This window comes from Ochotona princeps, chromosome 13, assembly GCF_030435755.1.
Source record: "Ochotona princeps isolate mOchPri1 chromosome 13, mOchPri1.hap1, whole genome shotgun sequence".
In the NCBI taxonomy this organism is placed as follows: Eukaryota; Metazoa; Chordata; class Mammalia; order Lagomorpha; family Ochotonidae; genus Ochotona; species Ochotona princeps.
The window spans coordinates 41,659,315-41,683,557 of NC_080844.1; the positions used below are offsets into that span (position 1 = coordinate 41,659,315).

The 24,243-nt window shown below is 38.8% G+C and overlaps 1 non-coding gene and 1 pseudogene across 1 annotated transcript; both read left to right on the top strand.

The window, feature by feature from the left end:
* Window positions 1-444: 444 nt before the first annotated feature.
* LOC101524225 (cytochrome P450 2C18-like) lies at window positions 445-24,243 on the top strand (annotated as a pseudogene).
* On the top strand, window positions 21,445-21,547 carry LOC118759466 (U6 spliceosomal RNA). Its single transcript, XR_004996201.2, has one exon. It is a non-coding gene; the product is annotated as a U6 spliceosomal RNA (small nuclear RNA).

Sequence of the window (24,243 nt, forward strand, 5' to 3'; positions counted from 1 at the left end):
TAAAGCCTTATGATAGTAACAAGAGCCAATTACAAGTCGTAAAGCACATCAACTTTCAACAAAGGTTTCTATCTATCCATTTAGGAACTTAGAATGTTAAAAATTACCTCATTATTTTTTAAATCCTGCTGTACAATGAAAGCATCTTTCATCGTTTATTAGTGATTCCTATGTCCTTTCACAGAAATAATCTAACAAACTTGCAAGGTAAGAACTGCCAGGTGAGCCAGTCTTGGAAAAAAATTCTTATTAACTTTCTCAATGAACAAAGTCCACTCAGAAAAGATTAGAGCTGACCTACCAGATTGATTAATCACTTAGTATGTCAATGGCACACACACACACACACACACACACACACACACACACACACTGAGCTAGCAGGGAGGATTTTAAAAGCCTCGATCTTCAGCTCCTCACTGTCTCAGGGGAACAGCAGCTCCAATGGACCCAGCTGTGGCTCTGGTGCTCAGTGTCTGCTGCCTGCTTCTCTTTTCACTCTGGAGATGGAGCACCACCAGGCAGAAGCTCCCTCCTGGCCCCACGCCTCTTCCAGTTATTGGAAACATCCTGCAGATGGATTTGAAGGACATAAGCAAATCCTTGACCAAAGTAAGTACCCGTGATGTTCCTCTGGTGGCTTGCAAAGGGTAAGTAAATATGAATTGACTTTGAAGTTAAAATATATTCTTGGAGGCAAATATGTGAGCTATTTTTGTGTAGGAAGTGACTCCTATGGATTTAGACAGTCCCATTGCTTTTTTGTTTTTCCTCATTATTATCAGTACTACCCAGAGATAATGTACTTTGAAAAAGGAGAAATGTTTAAGTTATCACGTGGTAGGATCAAAATACTAAAGTGACTAATTTCATGCAATCAATCTATAAACAGCTATACAGGAATGACAAAGGGCACAGGAGAACTTAGGAGTTCACTTAAGAACCTACAACAGCACAGTGGATCACAAAATACTAGTAAATCATTCAAACTCACAGAAAGAACAGTTTTATTTTTGCCAAAATAATTATATTTTCACTTCCATTGCTTTGGAAGATCATTGATCAAGATCAAATGCTATTCACCCAGGGAAACAAGGATGATTCAATACACACATCCAGAAAGGTCAAATGTTAACAGACTGGACAACAAAATTTATATGATTATTTCAACAGGTACAGAAAAGATATGTGAGATAATTGTTCCTTTTTACATGAAAACCATTCCCAGTAGAATAGGCACAGAAATGATGTGTCTCAACATAGTAAGTAGGTATATGACAAGTTTAACATTATGCTCAGGGCTGAAAACTTGAAAGATTTTCCTCGAAGTACAAGCACAAGAGTGCCCAGTCTTGCTCGTTCTAATCAACTTCAAACTAGACCAAAGGCAGAGACACGAGATAACAGAAAGTCCGGAAGGACATCCTAATTAGAAAACGTATGTCATAGTCTGTACTGGCAGAGGGCACTACCTTACACAGAGAAAACCCTAAAGAATCCACCGGAACTGTTCATACTGTAAATGAATTATGCAAAGTTGCACTACACAAATTCAACATAGAAACTTCAGCTGTGTTTTAGTCAAGAAAACTCTAAAATGTGCACAAACACAAGGAAACTAGACAACATGCTTCCGGAGGAACAGGGTGTCAAAGAAGAATTCAAGTGGTAAATAAGAACAATTACTTGAAATGAAGGAAAATGAAAACACAACATTTCAAACTTCTGAGCAACAGCAAAAGCAGTGCTCACAGGAAGGTTGATAGGGATGATTGCCAATATTTAAAACATTTTTTCCAAGATGTTCAGGTGAAGACCGAAAAAGGCAAGAACAAGTTAAAATACAAAGAGGGAATCTCAACTGTACTTGATCAGTGGATATGCAACAAGGTGGAATATTCCATATGGCGGGAGGGCTGGGGGAGGGCTGGGGTGATTCCCAACTCCAACGAAACTGTATCACATAATACAATGTAATCAATGAATTAAAAAAAAAGTTAAAATAAAGTTAATAAAAGAGAAGAAATAATGAAATTATAAAATAAAAATTAAAATAGAAAAAAGAAAATCTATAAAAAGATTAATGAAACAAAGAGATGGTCTTAAAAAGAAAATTATAAACCATATGACCAATTATTCAAAAATGGGGGAAGCCATAAGTTTATAAAAACAGACATGAACAACATGTTACAGTTCCTACCACAAAAAAACAAATAAGTAGGAATTTAAAAAAAAATAACTATTCATCAACAAATTGGAAAATGTAGGAGAAAGTGATACATTACTCAACACTTAAAATTTATCAGCATTGAGTCATGACAAACAAAATCTGACTAGAATAAAGATTGAGATTGAATCACTAATAACAGGCCTCAAGAATTTTAAAAAAAAAAAAGCCCAGCTAAGAGGGATACACTGATGAGTTTTGTCAAACTTTTCAGAAATAATTCATCTCAATTCAACTTAAATTATTAAAAAAAAAAAAGTATGAAAGAGAAAAGAACCCTCCTGAATTCATTCTGTGAGCCCAGCATAGGTTAAGGCCAAAACCAATCTAACATGCAAGACAAAGGAGAACCATGGGATCAGATCTCTGAAGAACACCCAATAATATGGAGCAAAATGCTATCAAATCCAGGGGCTGGCCTATACAATAGCATATCAAGCTGCCACCAGCATACCAACATCAAATATTGCCAATTTTTCCCATTGTACTTGCTCCAATTCTAATCCAGATAAATGTTAATGGCATGGGAAGAGCAGCAAATCTTATCCCAGGTTTTTGGGCTGTTGTCATTCCTGAGGTAGACCCTGAGAAAGTGTTGGCTTCTGACTTTCATCTGGACCCCAGTCCTGACTGTTGCAGCCATTTGGAGAGAGAATCATTCAAGAGAGATAAAATCAGCATTTAACAGTCACATGTACTTCCCTGCCTATCACACACAGGTTTCCCATAGTCACAGTAGAGGGTGATCCATTGTCTTCTCTCTAGGTTTTCTGTCCATAGAGAACTGCCTGCCTTACACAGATCAGTTCCTGTCCCTTGTCACCAAGCTGAGTTCTGTGTTTGAGTGAGGAAACAAGAGCAATGTGCCTGCCTCTTCATGGACTTACTAACACCCTTCCTCTCACCGACGTTCTACACTGGATTAGAAATCAGTGCTCACAGAGACTGTCTCAACACATCTTGTAACAGAACTGATGTTGTTTTATTTGGGTTCATTAATGCTAACTTTGGTTATTAGACTGTGCCCGCTGGTCTCTCTGGAAGTTGCATAGACAATTTTGTTTGGCTTTGACCCTACCAAATATGTTTTCAATTTTTGGTTGTGAGCTGAAAGAGAGAGAGAGAGAGATTTTATCTGTTGTTTCACTCCCCCAAACATCCTTAATGCCCCATACTAGGCCAGGTTCAAAGTTGGGTGCATGAATATGATCCAGGCCTCACAACTGAGTGACAAGAATCTGATTAAGTAGTCACCCCAGAATCTTTCCAAGAGACACAATAGCAAGATGCTGGATCCAAGAGACATAGCTTAATTTTGTTGGTATCACCTTAACCACTAAGCTAAATACCCACTTGATTCATAGCATGTTTATTTTATAAGATTTATTTATTTTTATTAGACAGTGAGATTTAGAAAGAAGGAACCACAGAGAGAAAGATGTTTCATCTGCTCAATCACTCTCCAGGAGGCCACAAATTAGCAAAGAAAAGATTAGCAAGCAAAAGCAAGATTAAAAAAAAAAAAAAAAAAAAAAGGAGAATTGGAAGATATTTCCTGTCACTGAGGGGAAACAAACAAAAACATGGAAGCTGAGTTGGATCAGGCCGAAAAGAAGTGTTCAAGAATTGAAAGACACTATTAAGAGGCCAAATATAAGAGTTATGGGAGTCCCAGAAGGTGCAGAAAGAGAAACTGGTTTTACAGATATATTTAATGAAATAATAAGGGGAAATTTCCCTAATCTAGAAAAGGAATTGGGAAACAACATTCAGGAGGGTCACAGAACTCCCTACAGCCTTGATCAAAAGTGATCTTCACCACAACACATGATTATCAAGTTCTCTTCAATTGAACATAAAGAAAAGATCCTGAAATGTGCACGTGAAAAAAATCAGTTGACATATAAAGTTATGTGGCTTAGTTAATGAATTTAAGCCATTTGCATTCAGAGTTAATATGGATAGGTGGTCACTTGATCCTGTCATGTTAGCAATGGGTTGTTCATTGCTTCATTTCATCTTCTGCTATTATATTACTGGGATGTTCTGCACATTTGCCTTTGGTTTTGGTAGGTGCTATTCTTTTTCTTTGTCAAAAGAACATCCTTTGGAAGTCTGAAACAGGCAAATTCTTTGAGCTTGTTTTTAGTGTGGAAGAATTTTCTTTCCTTGTCAGTGGTGTTGGTCCACCCAGACCAATTTTGGGTGGAAGCCGTAGGATGCTAGGTCAATACTATTTTCCCAGTGAGACCAGTGCCATCTGTTGAGCTGGAAGTGAGTTTTCTCCAGGCTCAGTGCCCTTATTCCTTCAGCCCCCACTGTCTTTTCCACAGTATACAATATCACCTGATGTGGCACTGGTGGAGGTCAGGGATTGCTATCCATGAGGTCTGAGTGCCACCCTGACTTTCCGGGGTAGAACCTGTAGGATTCCAAGTCAGTACTGTTTTCCCTGGGGGTGGGGGAAATAAAACGCATCAAGCTAGGCATGAACTGCTCCTGGAATAACAAATCACTGTTGTCCCTCCAGCCCCATAAACTTTGCCTCAGTACATAAAATGGCATCTGATGTGATACTGGTGTGGATCTAAGCCATGAAATCCACCCTGTTCCTGGACATGCCTGCTTTGGCTCTGCAACTCGGCTTCTGTTTGTCATTGGATCAAGCAAATCAGCAGGATGGAGATTTCTGTTTGTAGTCAATCAGGCAAATCAGCAGGTTTATGCCTGGGGTCACCTCATGAGGTTCCGGTGAAATGCCATTCTCACCTGGCTGCTGTTGCAGCACTGATTATTAATTGATGTGACAATCCTTGTGAAATGTGTACATTCATCCCCAATATCACATTATATAGCTGAAATAAATCTGATTTTTCCAATCATGATGCAATAAAGCTGCTTCTCAAAAAACAAATTGATTAATTAATAAAAGAAAATCACTGATAACTGAGGGCCAGCATAAATCAGTAAATGTTTAATCATTCAGGCTCCAGTGGGTGATGACAGTATCACACAGACTCTTCAAACTCTTACTGCCTGTCTACTGCAAATACACAGAGAGAAGTGTTATGCTTCCATAAGACGTCCCAGGTCTGACATTGCCTCTAGTACTTGCTGTCTTTCTGAGCTGCTTATGTCATGTATTCTCAGAGGGGGGTAAATATTAAAATCGCCTGGGTTCATTTTTAAAGGCTCATTTATTCTCAGCATTTTTTATCATGCTAATATACTAGAATCGACCAGGAAAGAACTGTGATAATGATCCTGAAGCAATCAATTCCACGTTGCCACATCTCTGTGTGACACTGGCATCACAAATTGCTCAAACACCAGTAGATAACAAATTTTAATCTGCTGCAAATGCGGGAAAATGCTGCTTTTTGGTTTGCAATTTTCTGACTTCATTTCCATTATTTCCAAACATGATATATAAACCTGATTAATATACTGACTGAGGATTAATTACAATGTTTGCCCAAATTATCGGGATTTTTCATGGCACATTTTAGATTAAACAGCAACAGCAACTATAATAATCACCATCACATGTATGAATATATTTCAGAAATATTTGAAACTTTACCTGAAAAAAATTAAATATTTAGGATTTAAAATCTGAGTGGCGAACTCTATGTAGACAAAATAATGTCTTCTTTGATAAAATTTTCATTTCCTTTTCCAGCTGTCAAAAGCCTATGGCCCCGTGTTCACACTGTATTTTGGCACAAAGCCCACTGTGATACTGCATGGATATGAAGCAGTGAAGGAGGCCCTGGTTGATCGTGGAGAAGAGTTTGCTGGGAGAGGCAGTATTCCAGTATTTCAAAAATTCACCAAAATGCTTGGTGAGTGTATGCACCTGTGTACATGTTCCAGTGAGTACCTGGTTGATCAGTGGTTGGTAATGAAGAGGGGAGGATGGAAAGCAGAGACCTGAGGAGCTCTGTGAGAGAGCCTACGTCATGCATGTGACTGCTCCCTGTCATCTGCCTCCTCCTAGCCTGGTATTCTCTTACACGCTGCTCTCCCACTGGCAGGAATTGCGATGAGTAATGGGAAGACATGGAAGGAGCTCCGACGCTTCTCTCTCATGACCCTGCGCAATTTCGGGATGGGGAAGAGGAGCATAGAGGACCGAGTTCAAGAGGAGGCCCGCTGCCTTGTGGAGGAGCTGAGGAAAACCAACGGTGGGTGACTTTGTTCTGCCCTGCTAACCAGACATCAGGATCTAACTGTGAATGATGCACCAAGTTTTCCCTAGGTTCACAATTACCCTTCATCTCCCTAGCTAAAATAAACATTTGCTATCAATCTCTGAACTCTGTAATGTTTAATGCACACTATCGTAAAAGTAAGGTGCTCAGCAGGCTTGTCGCTACTCATTGCCCTTTCATTTACTCATTTATTTTTTTTTTAATTAATTAACGGTAAGCAATACAGCACAGGAAACTGTGTTGTAGTCCATCATATTATTCTACAAGTTGTGACACCCACATTGTTTATCAGAGTGTCACCTCTAGTTCAGCTGCTCCTCTTCATGTCAGATTCTCACTGCGTCTGGGAGACAGTGGATGATGGTTCAAGTATGTAGGTCTCTGCCACCATGTGACAGAAGCTGAAGAATGGTCCTGGCTCATGAATCATATTGGCCACATTTGATTATCACACTCTGTTGGCATGAGAAGGGTTTATTTCTTTTGTGACTTTCTTGTGCTTCTTTATTTATATGAAAGGAGGAAAAACAGAGAGAGTGTGAGGGAGAAGAGATAACCCATTCTCTAGATCATTCCACAATATTTGTGGGAACCATGTCTGGGCCAGGCAAAAAAAAAAAAAAAAAAGCTAAGATTTTCATCCTGGATTCTCACATGGGTCCTATGGACTCAAGTATTTGGACCATCCTTTGCTGCCTTTCCAGGAACATTAGCAGGGAATTGTAGCCGAAGTGAAGCAGTCAGGACTCTAACCAGTACTCCAATCTGGGGAGCCAGCATTGAGAGGAGGGATTTAACCCACTGCACCACAACTTCACCCCATAAAAAATACCTTCTTAAATGTTTTCAATGTCCACCCAAAATACAGAACACCTTGACCTAAAATATTCTAATTTTATTTTATATCTGCTGAACAATAGAGTTAGTGGTGCATTAAACCTGTGGTATTAAGTCAATTTGAATTGTACTATTACAACGGTTAGAAGAAGGAAAACAACGGAGATGAGGGGAGGAGAGAAAAAGGAGGGTACAAAAAAGAAGGGAAAGTAAAGGAAGGGAAGGAAAGAAGAAAAAGGAGGAACAACAGAAAACTGAGGGGGAAGGGAAAGAAAGATGGTTATCGTCTTAGAATTGTATCTATAAGGTGCAAAAATCAGTTCTATTGAAAAATTTTTAAAAATAATTTTTAAAATTTACTAAGCATTTAACACAGATTATGTATTTGTATGGAATATCAGGTAACCAATATTACAAAAATGTAGCATGCAAATGAAATTCAAGTCAGAAGACATGCTAATTTTATGAATGGTGGCTTTTCTCTAATTGAGAGACTTTTTATGTAAATGATAACACTTGTAAAATTATCCTTTCCTGCTGTCTCAAAGATGAAGGCTTTACTATGTATAGTCTAACGTCATTTTTAAACTCTGTTATTTTTTCAGCCTCTCCCTGTGATCCTGCCTTTATCCTGGGCTGTGCTCCCTGCAATGTGATCTGCTCCGTTATTTTTCAGAAACGTTTTGAATATTCCGACCAAAAATTTATTCACTTTCTGAAGCTATTGCATGTATTATGAGCTCACCATGGGTCCAGGTGAGACCAAGATCCTTTCTTCATAAGAAAACATGGCTCCAATGTACCTGTTATGCTAAGTAAGAGACCCACGCTATGAAATGTCACCACAATCACTCACAGAGCTCTGTGTTGTCAATGGACTCTGAAAAGCTGAGCTGAGCCCTTGGTTCTACGCACAACAGTAAAAAGCTGAAGTTCGAGCCCACTGGCTCCTTGACCTGTGGGGGTTTCACCAAGCTCCAGAAACAACTTTTACCTAGACATTGTCTGACTTGACAAATGCAGGGACACAACACTCAAGCTTGTGCAGAGTTTCGGGGAGGATAACATCCATCACCAGGATTGTACCACAATGACCTTTAGAAATTTCTTGATCACACTTGGAAGATATCATGGGTTAAAAATCAAGGAGGGACAATATGCACAGGCACAGAGGTTGCCATAAAGCTGTAAACAGATTTGGAAGCTTGACGCCTCAGTCTGGATGCTAACAGACAAGGCCCAGTGTGGTATCCTAGCAGCTAATCTCCTCGCCTTGCACACAGTGGCTCCCATAATGGCACCCTTCTCTAGGCCCATGTGGGTGCCATTTCCAATCCTTGCGGCCCTAATTTCCATCCAGCTCCCTGTTTGTGGCCTAGGAAGGCAGTCAAGGACAGCCTAAAGTCTTGGGACCCTGTGCCTACATGGTAAACCAAGAAGAGGCTCCAGGCTCCTGGCTTAGAATCATCTCAGCTCTGGCAATGGTAACAACTTGGGGAGTGAATCAGCAGACAGAAGATCTTCCTCTGTCTCTCCTCCTCTCTGTCTTTATCTGAATTGTCAATTAAAAGAAAAATAAAATAAAACAAACCTTTAAAAAGACAAGAGTCAAAAGAAATGTGATTGTTTTCCTATGCTGAGTTATTACGCTATTTTCTTTCTTAAAAGAAAAATCCTTGTAGGATCTTAGAAAAGTCACAGAAATGCTTATTTCCACTGTCACTAAGAACATAAAGTGTTCCGGTGAATACATTCATGGAATTTTCAAACTCTCCCTGTCCTGAAGTAATCATTCTACACTAGAGGCATAAGTAATAAACAGCGGATAAACATCATACTCATGGTTTGACTGCCCAACTTCCTCAACATCTGTTGTCATCTGAAAGTGCATTTATTTATTTATTTACTTATAAAATTCTTCTATGAGCATATTACATGACTATCACATTTAAATCTTTGGTCAGATTGTTCTCCCAGAACTCATTCTGTGAGAGACTTATTGTCAATGTATACTAAAGGAAAAAAAGTCGTTCTCAAAGTGAACATTTTATTGTTTTTACTGTTACAGCTTAAGTTTTCAAACTGCACTTGAAATGAAGTCTGGATGTCTTTAGTAAATGTTTTATTCAGTAAACTTTTTTTTCTTGTTCTTGCTTTTTAGGTGTGCAATACTTTTCCAGCTCTAATTGACTATTTTCCAGGGAGCCATTACAAAGTTTTTCATAATATGTATTATATCCAGAATTTTATTGCAGAAAAAATAAAAGAACACCAGCAATCCCTAGATGTGAACAATCCTCGGGACTTTATTGATTGTTTCCTGATCAAAATGGAACAGGTAAAATATGAACAGCAGCTCAGAGAGTTGATTGCTTTATGCATGTATGATGCATTTGCTGATCTATTTGGCATGGATGCAAGAAAGACAAGAATTCCTTAATAATCAAGTGAATAGTTTGTGTGTATAGATCTGTACCAGACCCTTATTTCTTACCACAAACAAAAGTCAACTCAGTATAGATCAAAGATCTCAGTGTTGAATCTCAGAATATAAAGTTACTGGAAGAAAATGGAGGAAAACACTCCAAGACATTGGTGTAGTGGATGACTTGACTTCTTGGATACAAGCTGCAAAGCACAAGCAACAAAAATCAAACTAGACAAATTGGTTTAATCAGACACAGAAGCTTCAACACAGTAAAGAAAACAATCAATAGAGTGACAGAATTCAACAGAATGGATAAAATATTTCTAAGCTTCCTAACAAATGATTAATATCCAGAATATTCCAAAAACAAAAAAAAAATTCAGGAGCAAAGAACCTCAATAGACAGTTCTCAAAGGAAGAAGTAAAAATGGTCAACAAACATGTGAAAAAAAATGCTAAACCTCACTGGCCATTAAGGAAATGCAAATCTAAACCACAATGAGATTGCTGTCATTGCTGTCAGAGTAGCTATTATCTGAAACACAGAGTAGCAAATGTTGATGAGGCTGTGGAAAAAGGAGAACACTTGGGCACTGTTGATGGGAATGTAAAGTATTGCAACCACTTTGGAAAACTGTATGCAGGTCTTTAAAAATTAAAATTGACTTCGCATTGGAACTACCATGCCTACTACTTGATATATACACAAAACATCTGAACACGTTGTATCTAATAGACTTAAATTGAGACCATGCTGTCAGCATTATCGTTTCAAATAATCTCCTCAACTCTAAATCAATCTAATTTTTTTCTTTTCAATGGCTATCATCTCTTTTTCTCCAGTTTAATCCCACATTGGCAGTTTGTGCCCCTATTCCACAGGTTTGCAGTTCTCTTCAGCATAAATATTTCTGATTTGTCTTGAACTTTTCTAGGCGAACTTGACTGTTGTCTCACGTTATGAACAATTCCAGATTCACCTGCAGTGTGTGGAAGTTTCTGATCCAAGTAATTCTTTTCCAGAAGAAAACCACGCACTCTTGATAGACGATTATTACATCCCTTCATAATAATCACTTATCTTTATCTATTACTATAAATTAAGACTATCTACCCACAAAAAATTCCAATCAAAAATGGCTTAAAATTATGAGCTTATTTATCTTGCAAAAAAAGAAATCTTGTGGAGGCTAGTGTGATATTAGTACACTAATTCTGCCCCTTTACAGGTTGCTTTACTCCCACTTGCTACCATCACACTTTGCATGCCAGCTTTCACCTTAAATCCTACCCTCAGGTGCTGTTTCACTTGTCTATACCTTCATATCTTCATTTTTTAAGAAAAGAAGGAAGTGATACTAACAGGCCTCTGCTTGTAAATAGTGATCATGAACTATATAACCCATGGAACAGCCAGCTACAAAGAGGATGGTGATGAGTATTTTTAGGCAAGCAAGAACAGGTCACCTGTACTGCAGTCCATGATGTCACATAGATGTCTTCCCTACCATTTCTTCCCCAGCTTTTGATGTTGGCCTTACTTTATACAAGCTAAATTATTTTGTGCTTACTGGAATCAATATGCTAGAAATTAATTCATCAAATAATTTTATCAATTCAATCCTAGGAAAAACATAATGAGCAATCTGAATTTACTCTGGAAAACCTGAAAATCACTGCATTTGATTTGTTTTCTGCTGGAACAGAGACCACAAGCATCACCTTGAGACATGGACTCCTGCTCCTACTGAAGTACCCTGAGGTCACAGGTATTAATAGCGTAGGAAATTGAAGTTAACAGTCTGTTCTACAATGACACGAGGAAAACAACTAATTCTCTACAGTGAGTCATTTTCAATAAATTTGATGAATTAGCCCACATTTTATTATGAAATTTATTTGCATTAAGAGTTTTAATCAGAGAGTCAAGATGGCAGAATAGGTAGAGGACACATTTAAACAGATGGAGAAACATTAGCCAGGCTGAAGCACACAAGGCACATTCCAAGAACTAGGAAAGGACAGACTAAATCTGAGCAGCACCTGGAGGCTGATGGACACAGAAAAGAAAGCATTGGAGACAATGGTGTGGTGTTGCAGTCATGCAATATGCCAACGACATTCAGCAAGGGACGATCTGAACTCCACTGGAAGCTAAAACTCCACCAGCAACCAGGTGGGAAGAGAGGAGTTCACTGGGAAATCAGGAGGTGAACCCTGCCAAAGAACTGCCCATTCTGCCGGCCAGTCTGTTTCGTTTGACCAGGAGCAGAGGTAAACACGTATCCAAAACAGGCAGTGCAGGAACATGGTGGATTTCACAGCCCAAAATTCCAGTGAGCCAAATAGGGCATTATCATGTGTAGGGAGGCATTGGCTATGGGACAGGAATGCACATGCACTAACTCAGAGCAACCTCATTTTTGGCTCAGTGAATTGCATTGATGTGACAGCCTTAAGGTTCCACCTGAAATAGGTTCGGGTAGGCCCCAAACCTAATGCCAACAGATCAAGAACTCCACCAGTGGCATATCAGGTGCCATTTTGTACAGTATGGCAAAGATTTTGAGACTGTAAGGACAACAGTTAGCTGTGCATGCACTGAGCTGGAAGCAAATTCATCGAGCTCAGTACATTGCACCAGTCCAAAATAAAAAATAATACCAACATTGGCATCTTGTAACTCAAAATATCCGTGAGTGGCCAATAGACCTAATGGCCATCAGGATCTGGCAAGATCAGCACTGCCAACAACTTAGCTATTCAAGACCCCTGGTGTCTCCCTAATCCTGAGAACTATGCAAACTGGAATTGGAGAAACGTTGTACAGATAACAGTGCAACAACAGTATGGGATCACAGGAGGTAGAGTGCTAAGCAAGGAGCTGGGCTATGGAGGCCGTGATGGAAGTATAATGTAAGAACCCAGATCTGAAACTGACTGTAGGAAATGGAAAAAAGGGACTGCAAACAAAGAACTGTGTACAAACTACAATCAGTAAAATCAAATTGCAGTGACACAGCTTGAAAACTTGAGCTAAGGAGAAGAATCTACTAACCAAAACTACAACAACCAAAAGCAAAGAAAGAGACAAAGGCACAAAGAATATTACTAAAGACTCCCCCTGCAAAGCAGCAAAAGCCTTTGCCAGCCTCAGAGTTAACTGCGAAGACATCGAGAAAATGGGGGATAAAGAATTCAAAACACTTATTACAAAGCTTCTTATCAACAGTGAAAAACACATGCAGAAAATTAAGGAATGTATCAAAAGGAAATAGCAACATTGAAACAGAATCAAGCTGAAATATTGGAAATGAAGGATACAATAGAGCAAATTAAAAATTTAGTGGAAAGTCTCAATAATAGAATGAAGGAGGCAAAAGAAACAGTCTCAGAATTGGAAGATGTTTTTTGTCACAATGGGAAAACGCTAAATGCAGATCTGGGCCAAGCTAAAAAATCATATTCAAGAATTAAGAGACACTATAAAAAATCCAAATATAGGAGTTACGGGAGTTCCAGAAGATGCACAAAAAAAAGCTGGGTTTAAAAATGTGTTTAATGAAATAATAAATGAAAACTTCCCTAATCTGGAGAAGAAATTAGGAAATAATATCCAGGAAGGGCACTGAACTTGCAGCAGGGTTGACCAAAAGCAATCTTCACTAAGACACATGATAATTAAGGTCTTATCAATCAAACAAAAGGATAGTATCCTTAAATATGCCTGTGAAAACAAATGGCTAAATACTAAAATGAAATAGACACGAGACAGCTGAATGGTACCTTATAGCCATTTTAAGGTATATAGCAGCCGGTGCCGTATACAAACTAAAATTGAAATGTCAATGAGCTAATCATAGGTTGTGGTTAAGAACTTGCTTCTTTTTTTTTTTTTAACATACTGGTTACTCAAAACCATGTCAATTCCATAATGTTGCAAATTGCTGTTGATGTTATATTGGGACTCTTAATTGACTGGGATGATATTCTACCAGCTCTAACTTCGGACCAGAAATGGTCTCCCCAAGAAACTGTTCAACCCATCTGGACAATAAGTAGCTGGACTCTATGCTTGGTATACGTTTGCAAGGAAAGAATCTTGATTGAATTTGAACTGTAATACTGCATCAAGGTGGAGGAATCCACCAGGGGGGAGGGGCGTGGGGAGGGGTGGGAGGATACCCAGAGCCTATGAAATTGTCACATAATGCAAAATAATTAATAGAAAATAAAATATAAAAAAGATATGCCTGTGAAAATAATCAACTGACACATAAAAGAATAGCAATCCTTTGTCATTGTCCATGCCTGCAATGATGGACTTATGACTGTTTACGAGGAACTATGCTGTTGTAATGATATGGGAGAACTCTGTGAGGCACATGGGGCATTCGGAGAGGGGATAAGGAAATTCCCATGGCCTATGAACCTGTATCATATAATACTAATAATATGATAATAATATCAATAAAGAGAGTTTATAAAAAAGAGTTTTGTTCAACTTTGGGCTTTGTATGTGATCTAAGCACGTTTAAAGAAACCAACACTAAGCGATCACATTTGAGATATTAAGAGTATTCAATGCATTTTCACAAGAACGTCATTTACAGCTTAGAATAGCTTTGTTAAGGCATAACTCCATTGTAAGATGAGAGGCATCTATAGGGAATCACCAGTAAAATTTAACTTTAAAACATATGTATTATTTTAATTTTAAAAAATGTCTTCCTGATTTTTCCCTGCATAGCCAATAGTTTCTGGAATTATGTGATAAATATTACATTCATATTTTTAAACAAATACCATCGTGAACTTGCTAGCTGCCATGAATGCCAATTGATTGATATGTACAAATGTACCATAGTGCCTAGCTCATGTAAGAGTCACACATCTCCATTTTATGGCAATTACATTATCTATTTCAGTATATTGGGAACATGTAATTCAAATCTAAATGCCTTTTGGATAATCTCATGTTTCTTGTAGCTCTAACATATTCTGTCAACTATGCCAGTTTTCTCATTCCTAACACTTCTTTCTTATTTTTTTAACAGTCAAGCTCCAGCAGGAGATTGAGCGTGTGATTGGCAGAAACCGGAGCCCCTGCATGCAGGACAGGAGCCACATGCCCTACACGGACGCTGTCATACACGAGATCCAGAGATTCATTAACCTGGCTCCCACTAACCTGCCCCACGCAGTGACGCATGACGTTAAATTCAGAAACTACCTTATCCCCAAGGTAAAATTATTTCTCTCACACTGCACCTCCACATTCTCGAGGTTCCTAAATTCATAATATCAGTTCATTATCTCCCAGCACAGCAAGGGAAGAACAAATCACACAAATGCGGTAGCTTGATAGACTTAGCACTATTTCCAAAATAACTCTGTAATGGCTAAAATTTGTATCAAAAAGTAATAAAAATTAAAATGTAATTATATTTTCATGTATCAAAAGAAAGGAAAAAATTTAACATTATTTGGTAATGTGTCTTCGAAGTTTGTTCCACTTTTTCTTTATTATTGGACTGCTATTAGCTCTGTACATTTCCAAATAAATATTGGTGTCAAATGTTAAATTTCCAAACCTTTCCAAGAATTTTGGAAGCTGACTTTAATCTATAGCAAAATTTAGAAAGAATGGTGATGCTAACTTCTTCTATATTTCAGTATATGACCATTGCATATCTTTCCATCTTTTACGGACTTGATCATTACAATTGGGCACACATTTTGTAAGGCTTCTTCCTGTTGATTAATATTTGTGTTCCTACTATCAATAATAAAATATTAAATGCTTTTTCTATTTCTTGATTTTCAGTAGGCAGAATGTAATTACATTTTATTTTGATCATTTGTTGTTACCAATTTGCTAAACTCATCAATTACTGTTAAAGATTGCTTGCATAGATAGCTGAAGCTTCTTATGTGTTTATCCTGCTAGCCAGGTTGATATCTGTTTTATTCCTTTTTTTCTAAATCTCATGGCCTTAATTACCCATTATGACAAGGTTCTCAAGAGAGTGTTGAGCAGAAGCTGTGGGGGTAGACATCTTCTTTGTTTCATGGTTTCTCTGAGAGTGTTTAATACCAGGCTATGAAGTGCAACTGCTCCTCTTCATTTTAATGTATGAGAGATGTTTTCTTTCCTCAACCTTTGTATGATGTCTTGTGATCAATGTATGTACAGTACAATTAAACCAATTTCATTGATATAGACATATATTTGGCATCACTTCGCCAACAAAATATGCAAATCATATTTTCTCACCAATGTAAAGGAATCTTATATCTATATTTGTGAGAAGTCATTCCTTATTATTTCTTTTTATTATTATTATTTAATTTTATGACACAGTTCCATAGGCTCTGGGATTCCCCCAACCCTTCCCCATGACCTTCCCCCATATTGATTCCCTCCATATTATTACAGTAGTATAGCTCATAACCAGTCATAATTCCATCATTATTGGCATGGACCATGCAGAGAGTCCAGCATCTCATTGTCAATATAAATTCAACAGTTTCATTGAGAGACCATCCTTGATCTGAGAGTAGAGCTGGCAAAATATCATCCCCTCCAATGAAAAGCCATAATACAAATTCAACAACAGGAAGAAACATGGAAATTTACAACATCATGAAGTCAATTGACATGCTATGGAGTGACCAATGTGTTAGAAAATGCAAGTTGTTAACCACATCCTGTAACTACTTCCTTGACATCTCAATTTCAGTTTATACATAACCGACTGCTGTAAACCTTAAAATGATTGTAGGATACTATTCAGTTGTCTCATGTCTTTTTTCTTCATATTTATGTTTAGCAGCTTACAGCATTCACGCGTGATTTTACTGAACTTTGTGAGTTTTAAGATAATTCAGAACAGTTTTAGGAGGGGTGCACAGAGATATCTTCTCTAACTTAGTGAGGAGTAACTGATCTTTGTGTCCTACCTAGTGAGGTATATGGGAGTCCAAGCTGACTTTTTCCTGTCTGTTCTAAGCTTTCCTTATTGGTCTCTGTTTGTCTATCTGATCTAATTTTTGGGAATCTGGAGCGACCCTGATGGTCATTGCAAGAGAGGATGGGGAGCCAAAGTTGGAGCTTAGTAAGGGCCAGAGAAAGCCCCTCTCCTGAGTCCCAAAGGAAGTTTACTGTTCTTCTGTTTCTAAGGACCACTCAGGACATTGGCTGTTGTTCCGATGTCATTAGACCCTGTGAGGATGGTTTTGGGCTTCTTCCATCCCATGTGGGAGATCCAAAAAGGAATGGTTGACCTCAGAGTTCTCAGCCTATGAGGGCATTCCAATTCCCTGTGATCTCCTTGGCAGTTGGGTTATAGTCCTTGGTGCCCATACTGATAGTCCTTGATGAGGTATCCACTGCTTCTGTGGCAAAAGCATTTAGGAGGTTACTGGGAGTCTCCAGGGTTAGAATACAAACCTCCTCCTGTTCCACACTGGGGTCCCCTCCTGCTCTGTGCAAATGACCACCTATGTAAGAGGCTATCAGGATCGCTCTTGGATTCCACTGTATGTCGTTTTAGTTTTTGCTAATATCTAATGCAGATTCAAGTCTGCTGTCTGTAAGTTACCTGTTACAATCTTGATAGATTATACTTAGCATCTTCCTCAAGCACTCTAAGAAGGTGGAAAATTTCTCTGCTCTTCCAACCCATTGTGGAATAACATAGAGTATTAAACGCATATCAGGCTCTTCAGTTCTTTGATGTAGATCATAAGCAGTCTGACTCTCATTGATTGGTTACATCACAATATCTTATTGCGTGTCATGCTGGCTGTTTGAGGGTGTAATAATATTACAATTTACAGGTATCATTTTTAAAGATTTGGTTTTTTTATTTTCATTACCAAGTCAGATATACAGAGAGGAAGATCTTCCGTCCGATGATTCACTCCACAAGGGCCCACAATGGCCGGTGTTGTGCCGATCCGAAGCCAGTAGCCAGGAACTTCTTCCAGGTCTCCCACATGGGTGCAGGGTCCCAAGTCTTTGGCCCGTCCTCGACTGCTTTCCCAGCCACAGGCAGGGAGCTGGATGGGAAGTGGAGCCGCCGACACCAGAACCAGTGCACATATGGGATCCCAGTGCTTTCAAGGCGAGGACTGTAGTCGCTAGGCCACAGCACCGGGCTCTACAGGTATCATTTTTAGGATTGACATCATCTCATCTTAAATTAAAGCAAACATGTGGTATCTAACCTTTTGGGATTGGCGCATTTCCCTTAGTATAATGGTTTCCAATTGGGCCCATTTGGCCATGAAGAAATGCATTTCATTTTTTTTTAATAGCTTAGTAGTATTTCATAGAGTAGATTAACCATAGTTTCCTTATCCAGGACTCTGTTGATGGGCATTTTGGTTGCTTCCAAGTTTTTGCAATTATTAGTTGTGCTGCTATGAAACATAAGGGTGCATGTTGGTTTCTCGTGTAACAGGTGTTTGGGCTATATTCCTAGAAGTGCTATTGCTATATCATATGGTATGCAGATTTTCAGTTGTTTGAGTGTTCTCTATACTGATTTCCATAGAGGCTGTACCAACCTGCAGCCCCACCAACAGTGCAGTAGGGTTCTCTTCTCCCTGGATTCTTGCCAGCAAATGTTGCTGGTGGTTTCTCATATGTGGTCCATTCTTACTGGCGTTAGGTGGTATTCAGTGAAGTCATAATTTGGATTTTCCTTATTGCCAGAGAACTTGAGCATTTTTTCATATGTTTATTTGCTATTTGGGTTTGTTCCTTTGTGAAGTGTTTGCCCATTTCCCGTGCCCATTTATGGAGTGGTTTGTTTGTTTTTGTGTTTTGGTTATTCTGGAGATCTTTGTACATTCTGGTGATTAGTCCCCTAACACCTATGTAGTGTGCAAAGATCTTCTCCCGCTCTGTGGGTTGCTTTTTTATGTTACTGATTGTTTCTTTTGCTGTGCAGAAGCTTGCTAGTTTGATGTAATCCCAGTTGTTTATTTAGGTCTTGATTGCTATTGCTTTTGGTGATTTTTTTTTAGGAAATCAGGGTCTACACCTAAATCTTGCAGGGTGTTGCCAACGTTTTCTTCCAAACATTTGAAGGTTTCTGGATGTACGCTTAGGTCTTTTACCCATTTAGATTTGATCTTAGTGTATGGTGAAATATGTGGGTCTACTTTCTTGTTTCTGCAGGCTATTGACCAATTGTTCCCACAGCATTTATTGAAGAGACCTTCCAATTTCCTGGATTGTCATCTGTTTTTTGTCAAAGATTATTTGGCTGAACCTGCATGGGTTCCCTTCTGCTGCTTGTATTCTACTTCATTGATCCTCCTCTCTGTCTTTATGCCAGTACCAGGCTATTTTAATAACCACCACCCTTTAGTATGTCCAGAGGTCTAGAATTATGATCCACCCTGTTAGATTCCTGTTCTTCAGGATGGTACTACCTATTTGTGGTTTTTTGTGTTTCCAGATGAACCCTTGTGTCATTTTTCCAGTACTATGAAGAATGTTTTGGGCAGTTTGATTGGGACTGCATTGAACGTATATGCTGGTTTTGGTAGTACGGACATTTTGATGATATTGATTTTACCCATCCAGGAACATGGTATGTTTCTCCATTTCTTGAATCTTCTTCAAATTCTTTTTTAGGTATTTTGTAGTTTTCCTCAAAGAGGTCTTCTACATTTTTAGTTAGGTTTATTCCTAGATACTTCATTTTCTTCTCTGTTATTTTGAACGATACCATGCTGGTTAGATCTTTTTCCATCTTGGGAGTGTTTTGCATACACTATGGCTGCTGATTTTTGTTCATTCATTTTGTCCCCTGCCATTCTACCAAACTCTCATATAAGTTCTAGCAGTCTCTGTGTTGAGTCTCTTGGTTCTTCTGTGTAAAGGATCATCTCATCTGCAAATAGTAAAAGCTTGACTTCTTCATTTCCCATTTGAATTCCTTTGATTTCTTTTTCTTGCCTTGGAGCTTCTGCGAGTACTTCCAGTACTATGATGAATACCAGTGGTGATAGTGGACATCCTCGTCTTGTTCCAGATCTCAGTGGGAAGGCTTCCAATTTTTCTCCATTCAGTATGATGCTGGCATTGGGTTTTTCGTATATTGGTTTGATTATGGTGTGGATTGTTCCTTCTATGCCTACCTTGTTTAGCACTTTTAGCATGAAGTGGTGTTGGATATTGTCAAAAGCTTTTCCTGCATCTGTTGAGACTATTATGTGATTTTTGCACTTCAGTTTCTGGGTGTGGTGTATTACATTCATGGATTTATGAATGTTGAGTCATCCCTGCATGCCCGGGATGAATCCTACTTGATCCAGATGACTGATCTGTATTTTTTTTTTTAATTCTAATGGCTAGGGTAGTGTTGAGGATCTTAGCATCAATGTTCATCATGGAGATGAGCTTACTCACTTGCCTTCTTCCTCACTCCCACAGTTCTGTGATTCTGTGGGCATCTCGGTCCTGGGTAATATTAGAGGTAGATATTAGGTCTCCCTTCCGTGTAGTTGTAGTGGTCCACTGAGTGGTGCAGCCTGGTGTGGGAGGATTCAAGTTCCCAGGTTCTCCCAGCCCCTTTGTTTCTTTCTGCGCAATGGCATTCGCTCCTCCGGCCAGCTCACCTAGCTCCACATCTGCTACACTTCTCTCAGTTCAGGCTCCCTTAGCCCCTGTTTTGCTCCCAGGATCCACCTGTCACTCTCCCCCTGGTATGGGCCGGCACTTCCCTGTGTCAGCTACTCACCGAATTTCGCTCCAGTGCCCTGGGTGGAGCCCTCCTTTACCCACCCAGGTTGCAATTCAGTCTTTCATGTCTTTTTCACTGCTGTGGGCCATCTTTCTCGGTCCTGGCGACACCCGGGGATTTCCCCCAGCTTTCCCCGGGATTCTCTTCCTCTTGCCCTCTCCTCTGCTGACTCCCATTCAGTTATTTCAACACCCCTGGTTACATTAGTCTACCACTGTCGGCCATTTTAGCCTTCTCTAATATTTCTTCATTGAAACGTTCATGTCAAATTTCTGATATCAAGGTAATGTTGATCTTCATAGAATGAGGTGAGATACTGTCATTTTTCGGTCTATTTTTATTATATTCCTAGATTTTCACTCTTATTTAGTGAATATTCAGTTGTACCTATAGAGTTTCTTCCTCAATATTGGGTTTTAAGGGTAATACAAGTCAAAATTCTTCAAGACTCTATTATAACTAGTTGGTAAATACAATGGGGATCAGATAGGGCTCATCTACTTCTTCACACACTGCATCAGTTCTGGGGACCTGCTCAGGGAAGCACTGCATGATCTAAAGCAAATTGCAAAATATTTTTTGTGACAAATCATAAGTTTTAATACATATATAGATGGATATAGACATACCTATAGCTATAGATATATGTAACTCTTTCCAGCCAATATTCAGTTTCACTATAATAAAAAGCTGTTTTAACCTCTATGTAAATGAATGCAGATAGTGTGTCCCAACAGTCAGATAAACTGAAATTTAAATTTAATAATCCATGTGTCATAAAGCATTATTGATTTTTTATGATTTATCAATTTTAAATTCAGAAATCAAGATATTTACAAAAGCCTGTGGCAGGCTAAATTAGCTATGGCTCTAATTAAGTTAGTACTGTGCTGAGACAGTTAAGTCCAATAGCACTTTCTACACAATAGAAATGTTCAAAACCTGTATTGTCCTGTAAAACGTAATTAACCATACTTGCTTCAGTAGCACATATACGAAAACTTAAATGATACAGAAAAGATTAGCAAAGCCCCTGTACAAGGATGACATGCAAATTCATGAAGCATTCCTATTTGAACAAAGAAAAACAGAATTAACCAGAGCTGACTGTTCAATTCTTATGATTTCATTAATAAATGTGCATTAGTGAATTGTATTCATTTACAAACATTTAATAAGATCACTACTCAGTATAAATAAATTTGTGGGCACATAGCTAAACTAACTTAGACCAGAAACATGTTTTTTCCTTAACTCTATTTAGAAATCTTTTATTACTTCAAGTGTTAAAAACTATGTACAAGTTTGTCATGAGCTAATTGGGTGAGTAAAACTTGACTTGAACTAAAGGGCAGCATTGATGTTCTCATTTGTGCAAAAGTTTGAATATTCATGTTTTTCTAAACTTGTCACTGTATTTGACTAAATCTCAGCATTCTGCAGTATGTTGAGAGTATCATAAATTCTAGTGTTTATTTCCTATCACCTGTTAAAATACAAAACTCCTAAAATGGAAATACACTAGGTCTATGAATCTTCACTAATGACATTGCATACTTCTAAAAAGGTAAATGATCAAATTTGGGAATTAAAACAGAACAAATGCAACATAGTAAAAGTAGTTCACCAAGAATGATTTTGAGATGCCAGATTAACTGAATTGAGGATGAATAACTTGTGCTTATGCCTTATATCAAATAGGAGTTAGATGAAAAGGGGGTGGTGTTTTTCCAGGTTTTTAAATTTCTTTTATGTTTATTTGAAAGCAGATTTACAGAGGGAAGGAGAAATATTTCTTCTACTGGCTTACTCCCAGAAGGCCAAAACAGCTGAAAACAATCTAATTCAAAGCCAGAGGTTTCTCAGGGGTTACCACATGTTCCAGGTACCCAGGGTCTGGAACATCCTCTGCTGCTTTCCAAGGACAAAACCATGTAGCTGAATGGGAAGTGGAATAGCCAGGACTAGAAGCAGTTCCCATAACAGAGGCCAGCAATGAAAGGCAGAGAATTGGTCGTTGAGCCATCATGCTGACATGAAAGCATTTAAGTCCTCTAGTTTAAGCTCATCTGGGAAAAAAAAATTTCATCATACTCAATTTCATTGCACTTTTAACTGAGATGTAATTGGGGACAGTGCCATGGATGGCCAGGCTAATTCTCCAAATCGTGCTGCCATATCAGTACTGAGTCATGTCCTGGATTTTCTACTACTCATCCAGCTCTCTGCTTCTGGCCTGGCAAAACAGTGAAGGATACCCACATCCTTAACCCTGTACCCATGTGTGGAAGAACTAGAAGAAGCTCCTGGATCCTGACTTCAAATCAGTTCAATTCCAGTCTTTGCAGCCATTTGGGAAGTTAACCAGCAGATGGAAAATCTTTCTCTACCTCTCCTTCTCTCTAAAGCTGCCTTTAGCTATTTGAAATGTCTCATAGGAATGGCACTTCTTTTCCTTTGGCTTAGCACTTTCTCAACCAAAAATGAAATAAAGGAAAAACAAGTAACCTTCAACATCTCTTCCAGCTCCTTGACGTCAGTATACCTCTTGACCTGTGCCTGTTCATTCCAGGGCACGACCATATTAACATCGCTGACATCAGTGCTACATGATGACAAAGAGTTCCCCAACCCAGAAAGATTTGACCCTGGACACTTCCTGGACAAGAATGGCAACTTTAAGAAGAGTGACTACTTCATGCCTTTCTCAACAGGTAAGAGAAACTCCATCTTTCAGAGGTCAAGATTCACTTCATGGAAGCTTTTGATCTGGATGATGCCTGTTCCAGGCCCTGAAAAACTTCAATGTGTGAATGATGACAAAAAGTGGAGTTCTCTGGCACCTGCCCTGCTCATGATGTATCCTCATTTGGAGGCTGACTTCTGCTCTATCCACAGGAAGAGAGGTAGAGGAAGAGTTGAATTCTGCCTCTCAATGCATCACTGTATCACCAACACTACTCCTTCACCACTTGGAAACAAAATAATGATTCAAGAATCTATGTCTAACTACTAACTGAAACCAGAAAGAATGAGAATCTACAGTCTTAGGGATCATGGAGGGTAATGGGACAAGTGAGCACAGAAAGACAGAACTGCATGATCACAGCTACACACACACTCTGCAACACTAAGTAATTACTAGGGCTTCAAAATGAGACACAGCACTGTAAGAAAGAGGTTGAAACTCCTTGAGGTGTTGGAGACTGAGGAGGACAACTGGTGGCTAGATACAAGGCTAAAGAATGGAATCAATGGAGGCAAAGATCATGCAATCGAATAGCTGACAGTGAACAGGGAACATAAGCAATCAGGGTGTGCCTCTACAAAAAGAATTGAAGGAAGATCCACACAGAGCAGACATTCCATAAATTTACTTATCCAATAATGCCTGATAACAAAGCTATGAGGTGTCTATAATGCATTTCCATCCACTTATCCATCAATACATGAACCATCCTTCCAATCACCCTTCATATTCACTTGGAAAACATTCATTCAGTAATCCATCACTTGATAATGGTACATTCTTCCTGTGCCAAAAGGAATATCATAGTCAAGGAATATCTGTCCTCTGTGTTGTTGCTTTCAGGAAAACGGGTTTGTGTGGGAGAGGGCCTGGCCCGCATGGAGCTGTTTTTGTTCCTCACCACCATCTTACAAAACTTCAAGCTGAAACCTCTGGTTGACCCAAAGGACATCAATATCACCCCAGTTGTCAAAGGATTGTCTTCTGTGCCACCGCCATACCAGCTCTGCTTTATTCCCATCTGA